Genomic DNA, 19,746 nt, shown 5'->3' on the forward strand with positions numbered 1-19,746 from the left:
TTTACCCTTAGCACTGAGTGTGGGCGTCATTTCAAATAGTGCTATGCCTATGTACATTAGCACCTCCAGTGATATGCACACAACAACAAACAAAAAGCCCAAAGTCAAACTAACAAATAAACAATTAACAACAATAAATAAACAATCCACCTGCAACTCAGTCCTTCAAAACAATAACAATAATGCAATGCGGTGCAATTAATTTTCCCTCTAACATGGAAAGTGATAATCAAACTGAACAGGACTGTGTCACTTTGGTCTTTCTAACTTTTCTAACTTTAGGCAACCCAGATCACGTGACCACTGACACCTGTTACGTCACTGTCGGGTCACGCCGCCGGAAACTTGAGAGAAAACAACCTGCAAGAAAGAAAAGGAACACAGAAAGTAAGTCAATATATGTTTGTAAATATGTGTTTTTAGAGGCCAAAGTTGTCAATGTCCTGCATGTAAAGTCTTCAGATAATGCACAACAGGAAAAAACAATGCGAATATAGAGTTTACCTGTGTTTACCTGGCGCAGGTGACTGAGCTAGCTTACCTGCCGGTAGTGAAACACAAACACGTTGTTTAACTTGGACAAATAAACATCTAACAGAGGAGTGTTTGTTACTGTGTGGGATATTTTTGTGCTCTGTCTGTGTGTATGTGAATTTGAATTAGTGTTTTACTCTAATAACAGTTTCAAATCAGTAGCTGCTCCTGTAAGAGGCTGTGGAGAAGTCAGAGCCACAGTCATTCAGCCACCAGATGGCATCATTGTGCCGTGATTTGTTGGAAACATGGCAAAATGTCGGGTAACAGTGAAGTATCACAGCTGAGGCCTTCCAAAATATTTTGATCACTGCCATATTAGCAACCCGAGAGGCTGTGACAAACAAAGCTGCTACCAAGATATGGTCCTTAGTGAGATGTCTGATGGACTGGAGATATTCAGGAGCAGTTGTTTCTGTATGAATGTTGTTTGGATGCTTCAGCTTTGACTCTTGCAGTTCTGTGTGTGAATTTACTTGTTCTGTTCATATGCTATTGGAAAAACCAATAGTAAACAAAGGGCCCACACTTTGCTTTTAGTCTTTGTAACCTGAAAATATCTCTGTTAACTTATTGTAAATTTACTTATTCTCAAGCAGCATTTTTATCCAGGTACAAAATTTGTCTATGCTATGTTGTTTTTTTGTTTTTGTTCGTCAAACTTTTAATTCCTAAACAATGCGGTTCAGTGGAACACTTTTAGGATATGCTGACTAAACATAGAAGAAGACCTGCACTAATCTCCTGCCATATGCAGCTATCTAAGCCTTCATTTGAAGTTAGTGATGATCCCTCAGATCTTTTAAAATGCAAAAGTAGAAATACCAAAATGTAATAGCGTACTCTTATTTTCTGTCGTTAAGAAACCATCATGCATTATAAAAAATACTTAAATTCAAATAGACATTGTAGCATGAATGTATATATAGAGTACTAAAAGTACTTATTATTCAGAATTGCCCATTTTAGAATAATGTATATTGTTAAACTCTGATTATCAGCACACTGATTTGTGCATCACTTTAATATTGCAGTTGGTACAGGTGAGGATACTATAATTATTTATACCTGTGGCCTAAAAAGTCTTATTTTATGTGAACTTATGATAAAACCTTATAATTTTTTTTGCAGGTTCAATTTATTAATAAAACATATAATCGTTAGTAACATTTTTTTAATAAATATAACAGGTTCAGTATTTACATCTGAGTTTCAGTACCTCAGAATTGCATTTAACTATATTATTTGACTATTTGTACTTACAGCATTCCACAACTGGTATGTTAGTTTTGTATGAATGCAACACGTGTGAGAGCTGTTTCATTGGAGCAGACAAGGCATTTAGCCTGAAACAGATCCATGTTAGTGCTGCTTTAGTGGACAAAAATGCAGGATTGTAGTTGCTCCAGGCAGCTCCCCTAGTGTGCAGTATATGTGTGCAACCCTCCTTCCTTCTGTTCGAGCTCAATTAAAAAAAAGAATCCACATTATCAGACCCGATCAGAGGGTGATTTCATAAAGCTGGGTGGATGCTCAAAGAGATGTCCCTGTTGGAGCAGGACCATAGTTCTCAGGCCTTCAATAGCGTCACGCAGCTCAGTCTGAATGCAGAAGGTTGGTGTCCGTCCCATTTGTCATAGAGCCGATAACACAGCTCCAGATGGGAGTTTATTGTGGCCCATGACCCTGAGGTCACAGGGTCAAAGTAGAGAGAGCAGAGGCCAGTCTTTAAGGACTCCTCATGGAGTTCCTCTTTTTTCCAAACGACACGTGGCTTGCTAATTGAGGGTCCACCTCCCCAAATCCCAAGTGCAAGGTCCGTGACACCCAAAAATGACCGTTGGTATGAACTGCAGGGAGAGGTGAGATTCAAAGGGAATGAGGTGTAATTGTTTTTGCTTTGTTGCTCGATGCAACCAATGCTTTAGTTTCACTGTGTATTATTTTATAGGTAATTTTTAAAAAATGTCTTAATATAGAAAATGTGAGCTGGAGTGAGCAGAATTATTCTTGTCTTCCTTTAATCTGTCACATATTAATCAGTTCATAAAATATCAGAACAATGTAAAGACCCATCACAAGCTCAAATTGCACGGTTTGTTCAGCAACAGCCCATAACAAATATATTCGAAGTACAATGGTATAATGACTGGAGTAGTGTAGGGTGCTATGGAATCAGGAGATTTTTGCTTGACAAATGACCTAAATGGCTATTCTGTTATCAGTATGGTTGGACATTAATTTTAATTAATTGAATTAATTTTGTCAGTCGACTAATCAGTTGCAAGTTTGTTTATCTTATTAGGACATGAACAAATTTTCCCAGGTTGTGTGGTACACAGTTTACATAGAGAGACTGGATATCCTGTGATTCTTCTGCCAGATTTTCAGAGAAGATGATTTGGACTGGACATATTAGTAATAATTAGATAGTTAGTTCAAGATTTCACAAGATTCTGTTTGTCTGCACAGTGAAAAGACAGAAGGTTGGGAAGAAGCTGGAAAGGCGTGCCAAGTTGGCTGGGAACCTCAGCAGTAAGCTTTACCCACAACCCTTCACCCCAACGTCTCCGCTCACTGGGATACAAACAACCTTTGTGGCTTCTCTCTGTTGTGAATTCCAATTTGACCAAACGCAGAGTGTTTTGTGCCTTTGGAGTCTGTGCGGTGCCCCCTTCTACCCTTGGTATTACTTCGACAATATTCAGGCGCGTACCATGTGTGTATGTGTGTGTGTATGTGTGTGTGTATGTGTGTGTATATGTGTTGTCCATAGTGCCAGAAATACATTAAACATAGTAGAATAGGTGTTTTCCCATTGCTAAAAAATGATGGCTCTTGTATTTACGTTTATGTAGTAAATGGTATGAGATGCAAACATTTGTAGATTTATACTTAATTTGCCTTTAAAAATCCTCATGACAAATTCCTTAGAGATTTTAACATATTTCAAATATGTATAATATATATTTATGTAAAATAAAGGAACAGCTTTAAACAGATATTGAAATAAAATTTAATATTTTTATAAAATGAAAAAAGAAATTACTACAAAGCCTGTGGATGACCAGGAGTTACAGGACACACTGTCAGGTGTTATTGTGTTGCATTGGTCTTTTCATTATCCATTGATCACAGATCTAGTAATCAATCTCATAATAAAGTGTGTGATTGAAAAAACTTTGTTCTGCCCTAGATAAGATTAGCTTAAGGAACTCAAAATTATTTCCTTTTACAAACATCTTTAATTGCCAGTGATTGCTGTATGTGAACCAAAGGTTATCTGTTCAATTACTTCTCTACAAAAGAAAGAGGGAACAACAAAGTAGTGTGGGTACTGCTTTTTTTCAGATTAGCTTACAGCCTGACTGTTTTTAATTAAACCTAATCAAGTATTCTAATCAAATAATACATATACATACATACATTATAAATAGTAGCTTTAAATGTGTATTAAAAAAACTGTCATCAGACTAAGCACTAAGCAGAACAAAAATAAATGTGCAGTGTAGGATTAGTAATAAACAAATCACTCGGTGCTCTATTTTTCTAGCCCAACAGGATGTTTATGTTTGCAATAGGCTGAACTGTCAATCATATTCGAGATACTGTGTCATTCATCAGCTGAAAAAAATTTTGTTTGATAAACAAAACATTTTGGTAAAGAACATAACTGTAGTAAGAGGGTGTCACTGTGTGAAGATCTAGAGGATTTGTGATTTAAATATATGAATTTTATTATTTTTTCCTTCTTTCCTTTTCTTCTTCTGTCTTCTCACATGTGATACACATTACAGTGTACCATAATCAATCAGCTGAACCAATTAATCAAAGCAACTTATAGTGTGCAGGTATCATTGTAATTTAATCTATAAACTCCATAGATTACATTACTGGTTACTGGTTAATATGTAATAAATAGAATTATTATTCAGTAATAAACAGTAATTACATTCTCACATACTTATTTTTTAATGCAATTCTGCCATGACTGAAAAATCTCTGTAAAAAGTGAGTGTATGTGGAAGGTGGAGCAGCTGGATGCAGCTGTATCGGTTTCTCAGCATGATAAAAGTGTGGGCTGCCTGCAGTCAGCAGCCCAGCTCTCAGATCAGCTCCACCGATATAATGGCTTCTTTAATCTGAGCCAATTAGACCCACAGGGCACAGGGAGTGGCTGTTTTCACACTGCACCAATTTGCACTGGGGGTGGGAGGACTGATTGACAGGCAGGCGTGTGAAAACAGAGAGACAAATAGTTTATAATTTGAACCCACCAAAAGGCAATATGGAGGATGGCTCTTGAATTGGAAACCAATCGTGGGAATAGGATTAACTGATGGGTTTTCTCGTAATTCAGCAGCATATGATCAAACCTAAGAAACAATGGAGCCATTTGATCACATTGGAAATTAAACTAATGCATTGATCGTTTCTTAATGATTTTTTTTTTTTGTTTTATATTTTATAGATCACATCACACTATTTCCCAATGCAGTGGTTCCCAACCTGTTTGTCTTTTGAGTGATAAGTTGTCGCACTTTTAATTTGATCTGTGAGCAGGTCACCTACAGAGTCACCTCTACTTATTTTACTTTGAGACTTGAAGAGAGGAATGATCAAAAATTTCACCAAAACAATTACAGCAAATAAAAAATAAATATAGTTCTGTGTAACAGTAATAGTGTAAACCAGTGCTAATGAAAACTGGTAAAATTAAGCACATTTTTATTTTACAATTAATATTATTAGTGTTTTTAATATTCTCTGTTTATTTCATACTGACTTGCTTGTGAAAGCCAGGAAATGTTGGTTTCAGCCAAATTATGAGCTTTGAGAATTATGACTTCATGAATGTCAGGATTTCTAAAACTCTACTCAGAAGTCATTGTAATCATAAGCTTTCTCTACTCAAAACTTATTTAAATAGGTTGAAAAAAAAATCTGTTTAGATTTGATTATTTTAGGAGATCTAATGAAACCCTAAGCATCAAGATGCTTCTGTCGGACCCCCTGTCCTGCAGTGCTGTGGAGCTCCAGCTGGGGGCACTCTGAACTGAAGTTGTATCTTCAAATCAACTGCATGGGAATCTCCTTTTAGCAAATTCAGATTCTGTTTCAGTTCATGTGATTAAACATTGTGGCCAAAACTCCACGATTGTAGAGTGTTTGTGTTGTCCATGTTTTTGTGAGACTATCTCTCACAGATGTGGGTAAGACGTGTGTGTCCGTGTGTGTCATTTTGGGGACGTTTTTGTATGTATTGTATAGGCTACAGCAGAGACTGACAGGAAATGAGGAGAGGGAGATATAGCCTATCACATGCACGAAAGGTCCCTGGTAAAAACCCGGACTTGAGGTGTTGCAATTACGTGATCGGCATCCTAAACTCCGAGAACATCCCATAATGCCTTGTGACACATGTTGTCACTAGATGATTAAACAATAAAACAAAATATGCTTGTCTCTTACAAGAAAATATATTAAAAAAAGTTCTGGATTTTAAAATCTTAACTGAAATTTTAATTATGCAGAGGAATATTTGCAAAATGTACTGGAGGTATTGAAAGTAGAAGCATTTCATGCTTCATATCATATTATATCACGCTAATGGATTGTTAATATGGATGCATTCATTTTTAATTAGTATTTTAGTGCTGTAGCAGGTTGAGGTGAAGCCAGTGTTAACTATTTTAGATCCTGTTGGGTAGTTTCATCCATAACAATAAGATTTTATGAGATGCATTTACTTGTAAAATCTTAATTTGTAAAGTAGCTAGTTGCTCCAGCTGTCAGATAAATGTGGTAGGGTAAAAAAAAAAAAACAATATTTCCCTTTGAAAAGCATGTTGTAACATTAAATTTGAATATTCAAAGCACTGGCACCTCAAAATTTTATTTTAGCACTGTACACGAGGTATGTGTTCAGCCCATAATTATATCTTATCTTAATTGTTTTGACAAAGCCAGCTGACCTCTCCAGTGCTCTGGTGGCTTTGGGTGAGTTTGGACTCAATTGGTTGATCATATTTTCTCTTCCATGTCACTAGTGTTTGCTGATGTCCATATTTTCATGTCATTTTGAAGGACATTAATAATTTTAAACATTTGGCCAACGTCCCTCATGTCCACCAGTTAAGTAGATGTGTCCATCAAGCATGAGGTTGTGACTGTGTCCTGACAACGTTATAATCACCTCTCTGGGTTTTTTTTTTTCTTGTGCTGCTCAGAAGCATTAACATGTGAAAGCCCTGAGTTCCTGTGAACTTATTTGACCTCTGACCTCCTCTCTGTGTCTCACAGACAACAAATAGCTGCAGCTGGGATGGAGGGCTCCCAGTCGGTTCTCACCCTCAGACTCCGCTTCAGATTGACTGCGACATGTCTGCTCACAAGCAACAATGAGTGAGTAAGAATAAGTGATTATTATAAGTGGCTCTGACTTGTTTTCACCATTAATGACTTTTTGAGACACATTCTTTATCCTTTCCTGTGCACTTGTATAGTTTAAACAGTAGGCCAGACCAGTGTGTCTGCAGCATGTGCACATACACACATCCATGCAGATTAACGTTCAAACAACAGATAAAAACCCCATGCAGCAGTGCAGATATTTCATGCTGGGAAAGGTTCTGAAATGTCAATAAAAGCTCATTAACTGCAGTGGAAAGAAGTCATATGATATTTACTAACCTGCAGAGGGTGCTCTGCTGAAGTGACAGTCAAAATATGAGAATAAATAAAAGCTGGTGACAAATACATCTCATGTCATGTTAGTTTTCAGCAAAAGACTATAAATACAGAGAATATCAATCATTACAGGCATTTTTGTTTCAGAGTTTAAATAATGCCAATGCTGAATGGATGTAGAGCAGGTTCAGTTATTTGCCAAGATTATGCCAGATTATTCATCTTAATTTTATATGGGCCAGATTTATCAGATGTGAGACAGCAGTACTACTACACCACGCCTGTGAACAGACTAAATGCACATAATCAGTGTTCACCTTTAAAACAAAGAGATGTCTGTTGTCTACGTCCGTTTCCCTTTCACCAATGATTTGTTCAGACATTGTGTTATATGAACAATTTTACGGAGAACTTTAATTTAGGGATGTTAACAACTTTAACATCTTAACCTTTAGTTGTGAAAATGAGCAAAGACTAAGATCTGACAGTTTGATGTCCCTCTGTGTTGCATGTATGTTCTAGGCTTCTGGTTTAAAGTACAGGCAGTATTTTTATTCCAGTATAAGTAATATGAAGAAAAGGAGCACCTGGCACAGAGAAGGATTTTCTTCCAGGACTTAAAGCTTCTGTCATTTTCAATGATTCAGGTGACCGTGTTTACCTCCACCGTGACAGAGGACCACCAGTCACCTCAAACATGTTTATTCATTACTTCAACACAATTCAACACAATACACACATGTGCCAGACACATTCCTAAGCACAGACCTGCACAGTCAAGACTGAGACATGCAAACGACACACGTTCTCACACCACTATCCAGACACACACGCATACACACCCACAGTGTGATGCAGACAGTTTGAAGGGCCTCATCTCGCCTGCCTTTCTTTGCCTGTCTGCTCTGTCTGACCCAGCCTTTTTATATGTCTAATTAAGCAGTCAGGCCCTCCAGCGTGCCATGACATACTCATGGCTGATTTCTAGCCATGTTTTGTGCCTTTGTCTTTGTCTGGATGGATCGGTTTTATATCGCAATCTATAAGATGCTGTTTTCCCATTGAGCCTGGCGCCCCTCTGTCAGTGGTCTGAGAAAGTTGAGGGATAATTCGCAGAATGTTCAATAGCACCCACTAGACTGTTTTTGTGGGAAACCAGTGAGTGGATGACTTTTCGACAGAAGAAGAAATTTCAGACAATGTACATTTGTGGAGAGAGGTTCAGCTGAGCATTCCCATGCATGATCTTTTTGTCACACATTTAAGAGCTATTGTGGTAATGTGACAAAAAACGAAAAGTCAAGAGATTCCTTTAAACCTGTGTGGTCACACTGCCTGTGCATTCTTGCATAGATTTAAAAATTAGCTGTTAGGTTAGCTGTGTGTGTCCATCTGAGTGTGCACGTGTGGACATAAATCTCCACAGCCTGCCGAGGATGGACGACACACTTCATCCTCCTGTCTGGCCACCCATGGAAGACGTCCCCTTGACCCCTCCTCACTGAGTCACGACCTCTGAGCTCTCATCAAAACGAGGCCAAGAGGTTAAACTCAGCAAACCAGCAGGTCAACAACCTCTTTATCCAGCTTTGATCACCCATACACCCCCAGCCCAGTTTAAGATTGAAATCAGGAGCGTTTTTCTGACATTTCCAAAGACTCTGATTTTGTTGTTTTTTTACCGTCACCAAAATAGTGAGTAAATTCATAGTGTTTTTGTTTCTGTTGTAATTATTGTCTACAGTGGTGAGAAGTATCTAAATGTGTTTTCTCAACTGCTGATTTCTGACACATCTCTGCTTTATTCGAGCATAATGTTAAATTACAGTTAATGCATTTCAAGGGCTAATATTAAACTTTTTGTATCACCACATTTACCTGTTAGCTATAGTCTCTTTTCAGATTAGGCTTTAACATTAAAAAAAAATATATCAAAAAACTTTTACATTTATTAAGAAAGGAGAAGACAGAGGTCCCTAACTGCTTTAGCTTGTGATACTTTACTGTAACAAAAAGCATCATCCGATGAGGCTCATTGTCACATTTTGTCACACAGCAATTCTACCAAAGACTGACTTTCTAAACATGTCACACAAAAAGAAAAAAAAAATAGAAACAAGTCAAAAAATGAATGAAGTTTAGCAGATTATCACCCCAACCCATTCTTACCCAGTGAGCAACCCATCAGACTTACTGTGTGACACTGTGGACTTGGCCCAGCCGCTTAGTTGGTGAACCACTGGACTCTACATTATATAAAATAATTAAAACTATAGAGCCACTTCAACCATCTACAACAGTAAAACACTTCTTACACATACAGGATTAACACACTAATTATGTCATAGGCTATTTAATAACATATGTATGAGGGAGGGCAATTTTCTGAATACTTCAAATTTTGATACTGTAAGTATATTTGTTTAGTAATATTTCCATATTTTTAGATAGATAGGTTGTCAAATGTAGGAGTATTACTAGTAATGTAATATTTTATATTGGCACAATGACTCCCTTAAGCAAAGGATCGACTTAATTCTTCTAGTCCATTTCATAAAGAATTAATGGCATTAGATCAGGAGGGTGTGTCACAATGAAAACAAAACAGCAGATTATCACAGGTGTCTTTGAGAAAATCCCCAATGGCTGTGAGGACACAGAGCAACAATTAAAGGGATCAAAGGTCAAACAACTTGTGGATTTAAAAGGCCATCGACAAGGGTCACGCAGAGCAGCCTCCTCCCTTCAGGCTGTCCCATGCATCACAGATACAACACACACAACAGTCAGTTGTAGAGAGGTGGTAAATCGGGGAGGAAGTGACCATTGTCCACCAGAGCTTTTCATGTGACACTTAATTTTTGACCTCAAACAGGCCAAAGACCTTAATTTATTTATTATATTTTAAGGTGTTTTCATAATACGTATTACCCTACCCTAATGAACATTGCATAAACAAATCCTGAGAAATAATTACGCAACTACAGAGCTGCCTATCAGCTACTAGAATGTAATTAGTGCTAAAGATATATGCTATGAAATTTCAAGTATAATAATATCCAAACAAACTTTGTAAAGACTAAGAAGCAGCACATCATCACTTCTGCTGAGCAGTACGTATCCAGTATTTTGTGTTTGTCTCAACATGTGATCTTTGCCTAACTGGATTTATAAGTAAACAATAGAACAAATCCCCTGCTAACCTTTTGCATAGAGTATTTCACAGCTTTTGATTGTTGTCAGAAATGTTCATGTATTGTAAATAATTAATTGTAAGGATGAGTGGGTTACATCTTGCTGGGGAATATTTTGTGTAGTTCAGATCAAATTTAATAGTTTAATTTTCTTGAGTCACTTGTATGATTATATTCACCTAGTGATGTCTTTCACATGTAGCCTCTTCCTTTAGAGCTGAAACAAACATTTTATATTGCTGATTAACTATTTATATTTAAGTAATTCTCTTCTAACAGCAGTGCCAACCAGTGATTTGTTTTCACTTTATAGATGTGAGGTGTTATTTCTGTGACAGTAAATCAAATGTCTTTGGGTTTTGACCCTTTACACACTACATTATTAATCTGTAAATGAAGCGCTTACTGCGGAGCTGTTAGTTCCAGTGCTGCAGTACTTTTGTTTAATGTCAGTAGTGTGTATTTATTAATTTCAGTACAATATTCAGAGATAAAACAACATTTTACAGCATGCCATTTCCTCTGAACTTAATTTTGTTGTTTAATCTGAGGAAGCCACCACATGATATTTTCTTCCTTTTGTCAGATGAGAACACTACACACCAGTAACAGGTAGATATGGACCGAGGTAGGACAAGTCAGATGGGTTGTAGATATAATTAAAGTCAGGCAGGATTCTTTGGGAGACATTTTGTCTTCATTACCTTATCGTACAGTCGAGGATTTCCCGCTGAACTTGAACCCAGTTCCCTCACTCTGCCTGATTTTTCACAGTGGCAGCCACAAATCCTCCTGCACCTCCCTCATCCTCTGCCCCCCACCCCTTTAGCACCATGCCTGTCTTTGTGAAACTGTCTTCCTTGACTTTCCGCATCCCCCGTCTGGCCCTTTGCGACCTCGCTTCCATCTCTGCCCCCTCCCCTCCCGTGCAGCCATTCTTCACTGCTGGGTCGGGGGGCTCCAGGAGACAGCCTACGGGGACTCGCAATACAGAATGCTAATCAGGCCCTCGGCGGCACTTCCCACGATTTTCCTCCCAGACATGAGCTTTTGTTTTGTTATTGATTCCATTATAATCAGACGGTTCCCGTAACTTTCCTGCTGTCTGGAGGCCGGTCTGCAGCGCTGACTGCGGCAGAGGGCCTACCTGTCATATGGCCCCTCTCATTCATTGTCTACACTTTCCCATGTTTACAGCAACTGTAGTTGTACTCATGCTTGCAGTAACAGTGGGACTTTGAATAGAAGTACTAAATTTTTCTGCTGTAATGCAAATCGATTCAGACACCCTAAATATTTATGTTTAAACTTCAAGCTGTCAAACTGTAGCGTACCCTAACATTAGAAAGCAAGACGACTGAGAAATGCTTTAGCCTGGTGAAAATGGATTAAATCATACTGTAAGAGACAACATACTGTATAATTTGTACAGCTGTACTAAAGAGCTGTATTTTTTTCACACCAGGAGGTCTGCCAGTCTTTTCAAATCCAGTGTTTGCCTGTATTGAACCTTTTTATTCATAGAGGATCTGTTAGATTGGCCACACAGGAGAATAGAAACAAAACAGTTTTTAACAGAATCAGTTCATGAAATAATAAACAAGGTACAAACCCTGGGAGTTATTTTCAAGTTAGAGTTTATTAGTTAAGATTTATAGCCAACATTATAGATTATTTCACAAGACCATAGCATTAACAACAAAAACAGTCTTCTACACAGTTAAATATTCAAGTACAATAGTTTCTTTTTTTGGCAGTTTCTCCAAGAATATCTTTCAATTCTTAAGAGTAATAACTGAGCTGATATTTACCATCAGCATCTTTGTGCCTTTCAATTTTAAAGTACCTATTCATTGTTAAGCTTTTAAATTGTGACTGACTAAAGGGCAGAAATAGGTAAAAGTCAGTTAAGTCCATACGTATTAAAAGGTGTGGACAGTGATGGCATCAACTGTAAGACAAGGTATAATCCAACAAAGTCACAGACTGTTCAGCTAGTATGCACATTCCTGACACTAGAGGACAGTCACTAATGACGCAAACAGCCGAAGTATATATGGTGAGTGTAAAAAAATAACATGGTTTTTATTTTTCATTTTAGAAATGTGTGAAGTACAACATTTAGTACAAAACAATTATGAAGACATCAATAATTCATATGTGTTATGTGTCTTATGCATGAAACTAAAACTTTAAAATCTTTTACTTGATGTGACCTTTAGCCCGAGAGTGTTTGTAAACTGAGGAGCTCATCCATCCAGATGTATCCAGATGCTGCTTGCATGCACAGCAGCAGATGGATTCTTTGGTCTGGTCCTCCTTAAGAGCAGCTGTGCCGCATTGTCCCAGACACAATACATCGTCCAGATGTGACACAGATTTTTCTCTGTAAGTGTACGGCGCGTGTAAACATTGATCAGTCATTGTGTTTGTGTTTAGTATTTAGTGCTGATATGAACATGTTGTGTGTTTGGCTCTACCCCCAGATGTTTTCTGAGGGTTTTTTGCATGTGTTTGTCAGACACATTAGTTTAACTGCAGTACTCTAAAACCACATAATTATCCTGAATTAATTAACAAACAATAAAACTGAGTTGCGCCTACTCAAATTCCAAAAACTGACTAACACATTCGTTTATTACAAATGGATCCATTTAACCCCCTGAAACTTTTTGTATTTTTAAATTCTCATATATAGAAATGAACCCAATCTTTAAATATACACAAAGGCAGTCTTTCTAAGTTAGCTCATGTGTTATTCATTAAATATATCAAGTTTATGTAATTTAAAATTCTCCAGTCTCGTACTTGGGTGTAATGGTAAAGGGAGTCATCTTCAACAAGATGCTATTAGCATAGCATTATCATAAATATCAAAAAATACATTTCTATTTCCAAAAGAGTGACTCTTCATTTCTTTAGGGCATTTGTCTATCATCAAGCACAAAACCACATACAACAAAGATCGGATTTTAACAAAATTGGAGGTAATGACGCATCTGAATCCTGTCCATATTAAAATGATTCTTCTAAAGCGAAGTGCAGTCACATTAGGCGATTAGGTCAAAGTACAGAGCAAAGTAAAGTCTCATCTTCCACTTTCAGACCTGCTGAGAACAGCTGGGTAGGAGAGCGAGAAAGTAAGTTCTCTTTATGAGTTTCACTGTGTGCCAATGAGCAAGGCAGTAAACCACCAGCAGTCGAGCTTTAATGTGGCTGAGAGATAATAGAAAATGACTGTGTAACAGAATGAGACAGTGCGTCAGGTTACTGCTGAAAAAGCACAAACACATTTTCTGAAGTTTTACAAGTAACTGATAGAAAACAAAAGCAGAAGATGGATTATGCTAAAGCCAGGTCCATGTTAATGTACCCCTATAAAGCACAGTGCACAGGGAATTAATCCACATCAAATCTAAAGCGTTTAAGGAACCTCCTCCTGCAATCAGTGTTTTCAGTTTTTCTGTAAATCAAGCCCCATGCATGACACGCATCACAACGAAGGGGTTCGTATCTCAACAGCAGCAATTTACCTTCAGTCTGAATATTTAAATGTTTTTGATACTAAACATGAACAGAACAGGCTCAGTTATCCTGACTAACACCCACTCGTTACCTGTCTGAATCACTCACCATTGCGGGTGAACTAAGTAGCATCAACCTTTTAAATGTATTTTTAGGTGTAGGAAATTTTAGGTTAGGCAGAACGATGAACCAGAACATATCAGGTTCATGTAAATATACTACTGAAACTTGTGACTTCTTACAGCTTGCTTATATAAACTCAGGATGTGAACAATGGAGAAGGAAACATGATGCAGTTTTTCAAGTACAGATGTAGTTTGATGGTCCAGTATTAAGAATTATACAGATTGCACTATTAAATGTTGTTGTATTAATTGTTTGTCATTATAGTATCCTTTTTGACATTTTGATATTAATGTCTATAATGCACAGTAAAGGACATAAAATGATAGACATAATAAATCCACATTTAGACAGTTATTGTCTCATTGTAAACATTAGTACTTTTATTGATTATGTTAAATACAGTACAAACAGTTGCATAGTAGGGACACATCAGCTCATGTGCAAATTGAGCTTTAAAGGATTCCTGAAACATACGATCATAGTGCATAATAATGCAGTCACGTCATTCCCTCTGAATAGTTTTACAAGCTGCAAAAAAACTATTGCACCATATTAGTTCACAATAAAATCTCAAGCTTTCAAATAGAGCCAGAGGAAATGAAATGAAGAATAAATTCAGCATTTACTCTCTGAAACTGACAGTGCAATTACTGATTAAATCTATGGGCCGACTAAATTTATTCTAGCAAGGACTGTATTCAATAACTAAACCAAATAAAACATGTAATTCACTAACATCACTGCACACATATTGCACCTGTGCTCTTATAGTGCACATTAGTAAACCAACACACTTTAAATGACACAAACTGAACCCTTACATATAGCTGCTAATGTGCAAACCTAGCAAGGGTGCTTGTGTACAAACACAAATAGTGCAAATTTTGGACTTCCTATCAATTATCTATTGCATAGATGAAAAGGTAAACATTATAAAGTTTTGATTGGAAAATTTCCTGCAGTTACAGCTACTCTCTTGCTTGTATGTTTCTGTGGATCTATTCCTAAATGTTAGTGTACTGTACGTAAAATACATGATAAAATGTGATGAAGCTAATCAGAAAGACCAAATACGAGCCACAATATGTTGAATCCAAATCAAGTAGCATAGTGAAAAAACCTTTTGAGAACCATTAGACTCTAAACAAACACTACAAATACAATGACAGGATGATGACATTTTAAAAATGTACAGTTCACTGTCGTGTCTGTCTGAAGAAATCACATCTAGTGCATACAATCTGTAAAACATTTTTGATATTGCTACAGGAAAATAATTTCAAATGTTTCAAGTAATTCAGTCACACAGATTGTCAACATTTTGATTGAAAAAGTTTACATGAGACAAATTTAATTACCAGCTAAAATATTTAGAAACAAATAAAAGTCAAAATATGTCATAGAAGAAACTTCTACCATTAAATCTCACATAATAATGAATAGTAATTCATTTATTTTAGTCATCATCTAACTGTGTGTGTGTGTGTGCGTGCGTGTGGTGTGAGAGAGAGAGAAATTTAGCATGATCTAAGCTCTGACCTACATGAAAATCTAGTGCAGATGTTTCCTGAACAGCTGTGCAGAGCAGTTCCCGACAAAAACATGCACAACACACCCACACAAAATCCACCTTGCCGTCCTTCACTCTCACAGTTTCAGCATCACAATGGCCAGAAGTCAATTTCTTATTCCAACTCAAATTTCTTCAGTTTATTTCTGTCGTCATTCGTGTTGTAGCAGCTGGCAGTGGTGATTTTTTTTTTTTTGTATCCGTTACCAATCTTAAGACCTGACGATTTTAACTCTGTCCACTGTCAGGTTGTAGGTCACATCTACTTGTCCTCAATTAATGTATTTAAGCAATGTCCTCCAGCAGTTAATGGTGATGTAGTCCTCACTGGACTCAAAGTCGCAGTCCAAAGAGGAGGGGAACTCCAGACTGATCAGAACCTTAAAGAGAAGAGATGGAGGAGATGTTAAAAAGATTCAGTTACTTAGTTAAAAAAATAAAGCACAACCATATTTATTCACAGTTATCCAAAACATGGTGTGATGCCAAACACATAATCATTACTGTTTTGTCATAAATGCCCTGATAAGATTTACAGATTCTGGATTCTGTACTTACTAATAATACTAATACAGTATGTGGAGTAACAGAATATATATGCATTTTTAACACCATAGGTTAGTCCAAGTATGGAGGCTTAAATCTATACAATTCCCCAGCTGCCCTGATTCCACTGTGTTCTACTTTACACCACTTATAGTTTGCGACTGGAGACAAAAGAAACAGATCTCAAGAGGCCATCCTAGTTAAACAAGTACTGCATCTTTGTATGAAATTAATGACACACGTATACTGTATGGGATTCATATTGGGAACGGTCAGCCTTTTTGATCAGCATGTATGCTTAGAGACTACTAAATATGTCGACTCTATGGTAGGACTGAAGCCAGATCTTCATTGGATTGGATCATGTGCACAGACTCAAACATTTGTGGGAAACTGAGATAAGCCAGATGTAGTTTATCTTAAAGCTCTGTGTTACTGTATCACCTTCTAATAATTTACTGTGAGCTCGGATTCACTGGCCGAGGATGGCACACAGATAACAGAGGGAACAAACAACCAAGACAAAGTAAAATATGCCCTCCCAACCCCCAAAAACCACTAAACTCCAAAACAAGTCAATCACTGGCATCACACCTCCTCTCCTCTTTTTCCACCTCCTCTCCTCCTCCTCCTCACCCCCACCATCATTGTCTGAGCCACCACAGTGTTTTTCCCACGCTTTAGTTTTCTCCGTCCTGTTTTCAGCCAGGCAGGAGGAGTAGAAGGAGAAGGTGGGGGGTGGAGGGGGTGACGGGGGGGTAAAGAACTGATGGGGTCGCCATGGCAACCCCACATTGGCATGCCCCTGATTGGAGTATGTGGTGGCTAATTATTCAGTGCATATGCTTAAAAAAACAATAAAGCAGGACATATTGAAATGCAGAGCCAAGCATCGCATAGTGTGTAATTAACATATGAGCCCAGCTCTGCTTTTGAAGACAGATGCCTTAGTTACATCTTTATGTCCATGTATAACCAACATGGAATTTTTGTGACTCAAGTATTATATTTTTAATCAAATCTTATGTGCATGTTTTGATATAAATAGAGTTTGATCTGTAATTGTGAAAACTGAGCTGTAGCAAGTTCTCAATTTAATAAATTTTTACTGCTAAATTACTCAAAATAATGACATTTATCTGTGATATGAATAATAATTCATATTTATGCCACTATGCATGAGAGTACTATCCCAAACTTTACATAGAGGATGTAGAAAGTAAAACAAAGCAGAGCAGCATGCTAATGGCAGGCCTCTAAGCACTGGTACACAAATTGTGTGTGTGTTTGCATGTGTGTGTGTCGGAGGCTGTAGGGATGGAGGGTCTGCTGTGTGAAAGAAATCAGTGGGGTAGCAGTTTGTATATGAGTGTGTGAGGAAGGGGGGATACGTTAACAATGGCCGGCATTGTTTACCAATCTCCCTCGTCCATTAATCAGGACGATCCGGCTCTAATTGGCGTTTTGGTTAAGCTGGTCTCCAGACCCCGTTCCCTCCACTGGCCTAAATAATGGCGTTACGCCACAAGTGCCGCCACACATTGGGGAGGACAATGTGCCGCTTGTCTGAGGGCCCAGGATAGGATCCCCACCCTCTCCTCTTCCCCTCTTTTCTTAGCTCCCCTTGCGCCCCCCAAAATAAACCTCACACAGAAACACAAAGGAGGCCTCTCACTATTGAGATCTCACTGTCGCAGACTCCCTCTCCCTGTCTGTCCGCCCCCCACCCCAGCGCCTTCCCACCCTCCTTCCTCCTTCAATTTTTTTCTCACTCATTCACTTTGTAGAGTTTTTCTCCCCTGCACTTATAAGTGGGTTCCTCCTTTTCTGCTGGTTGTGGCGAATGTGGTCAGGTCAGAAAACACATCGAAGGACATGAGCCGACTCAGTTCATTATCCCTGCCTGGAGGTTGGCAACATTGCCACTGTTGTGTGAAAACCATCCAGATTAGGTGATTTTTTCATGTTTTCACACCAGCTGAAGGACTGTATGGGTTAAGACATCCTTGGTTGGATGTGACTGTATATGGTTTTAGGTTATGTAAGTGTTACTTAAATCAAAGCTTAGACCTTCCACCTATTCTGAAGTCAGTGAAATTTAATGATACCCAGTTGATTGAATTACACGATAACTTTATGGATTTTTATGTTTTCACATTGGCTGAAAGACTGCACTCTCCCCTAAAACTTAAAAAATATCTAAATCAAAGGGTTGGCATCAAAATGCAAGCTCATACATCTAAAAATATAGGTGGTAAAACTGACCTGTGGGAAAAGGATTCTCTTGCAATGGTAAGAAATGAGGGGATGTGACGACATGTTATTTTAGTCAGTTTTAGTGTTTGTGTATTTAATTTCCAAAGAATAATGATAATGTTAAATTTTCTATAAGGCAATATATTTTATTGTAAGTAAATAGTAAATGTACTTGTGAGAAAACTAAGTGTGATAAGTGGAGATTTATGAAGACCACTGTGTTGCTAATTATGGCTTCTTGTGCTTGTCAAGAAGCATGTAGGTGTTTTTTTTTTTCCGCATCATCAAACAAAGCTGTCTGCACATCGGTGCCGCATAGAAACCGGATGGATGCTCCACATGCAGAAATAATGCCAGTAGTGCAAATTGGAGCTTTTGTAATTAAAACCATCACAACAATCTAATGTCGTACAAATAAGGTGGTCGAAAACATTTTGAGCTTCTTGAAAATGCACAAAATGGTCGATCGCCAGCATCTGCACCGTGATGACGGGCACGATGAAAGTGACGCAGGAACTGCAGCTGCCCTTAAAAATGCCAGCTTGTCGACACTCAAAAGCCACTGGCTCCACGGTTTCCTCCTATCTCTTCCCTTCCTGCATGTCTCTTGGGGCGATCTCTACAATTAACACACTGGCAGTAATTAACACTGTCTTGAGGCAACCAATGGCGCGGAAAGGATCGGGGCCAACATGAAGTGGGGGAAGGTGCAGCGCTGGCTATCCACATTCCCCCTTTTTCAGCTGCCATTTTGTGCCAGTCTTAACACCTAAGATGGTGGCAGCACTGTGAATTGCCATGTGGGAGAGGAGGACAAACTGGCAAGGGAGGGGTCGGAGAAGAGGAGGATTATGGGATAGAGGGGGGGAGTCTCTTATTTTTATTCTTCTAGTCGGTGCATTGCTGAACAGTTACCAAGACAGGGGAAAGAGAGGCGGAGAGACAGAACGAGGCATGATCGTCAGATTGCTGCCCTACATGCACCACACATAGATGAGGAATTCTCCCACACATGAACACACAAAGACACACACGTCAGAGAGGAAGAACAAAGTGTTTATACAGTGTGGGTGCAAAACACAGCACCCTGTGATGGTCTGTTTGTGTAAAAAACATCTAATTTACATGTGCTTAATATATGCCGCACATACAAACGCACATATGTGCCCATGCATGATCACACATGCCACAGACACAAACAACCAACACAGCCGTTCTCATGGTATGGTCTGCCCCTGAGCATGCAAATGACATTCATTATGCAAATGTATACAAATCAGAACCAACCATCTGAGAATCCAAGCT

Source organism: Mastacembelus armatus, chromosome 11, assembly GCF_900324485.2.
Source record: "Mastacembelus armatus chromosome 11, fMasArm1.2, whole genome shotgun sequence".
Lineage (NCBI taxonomy): Eukaryota > Metazoa > Chordata > Actinopteri > Synbranchiformes > Mastacembelidae > Mastacembelus > Mastacembelus armatus.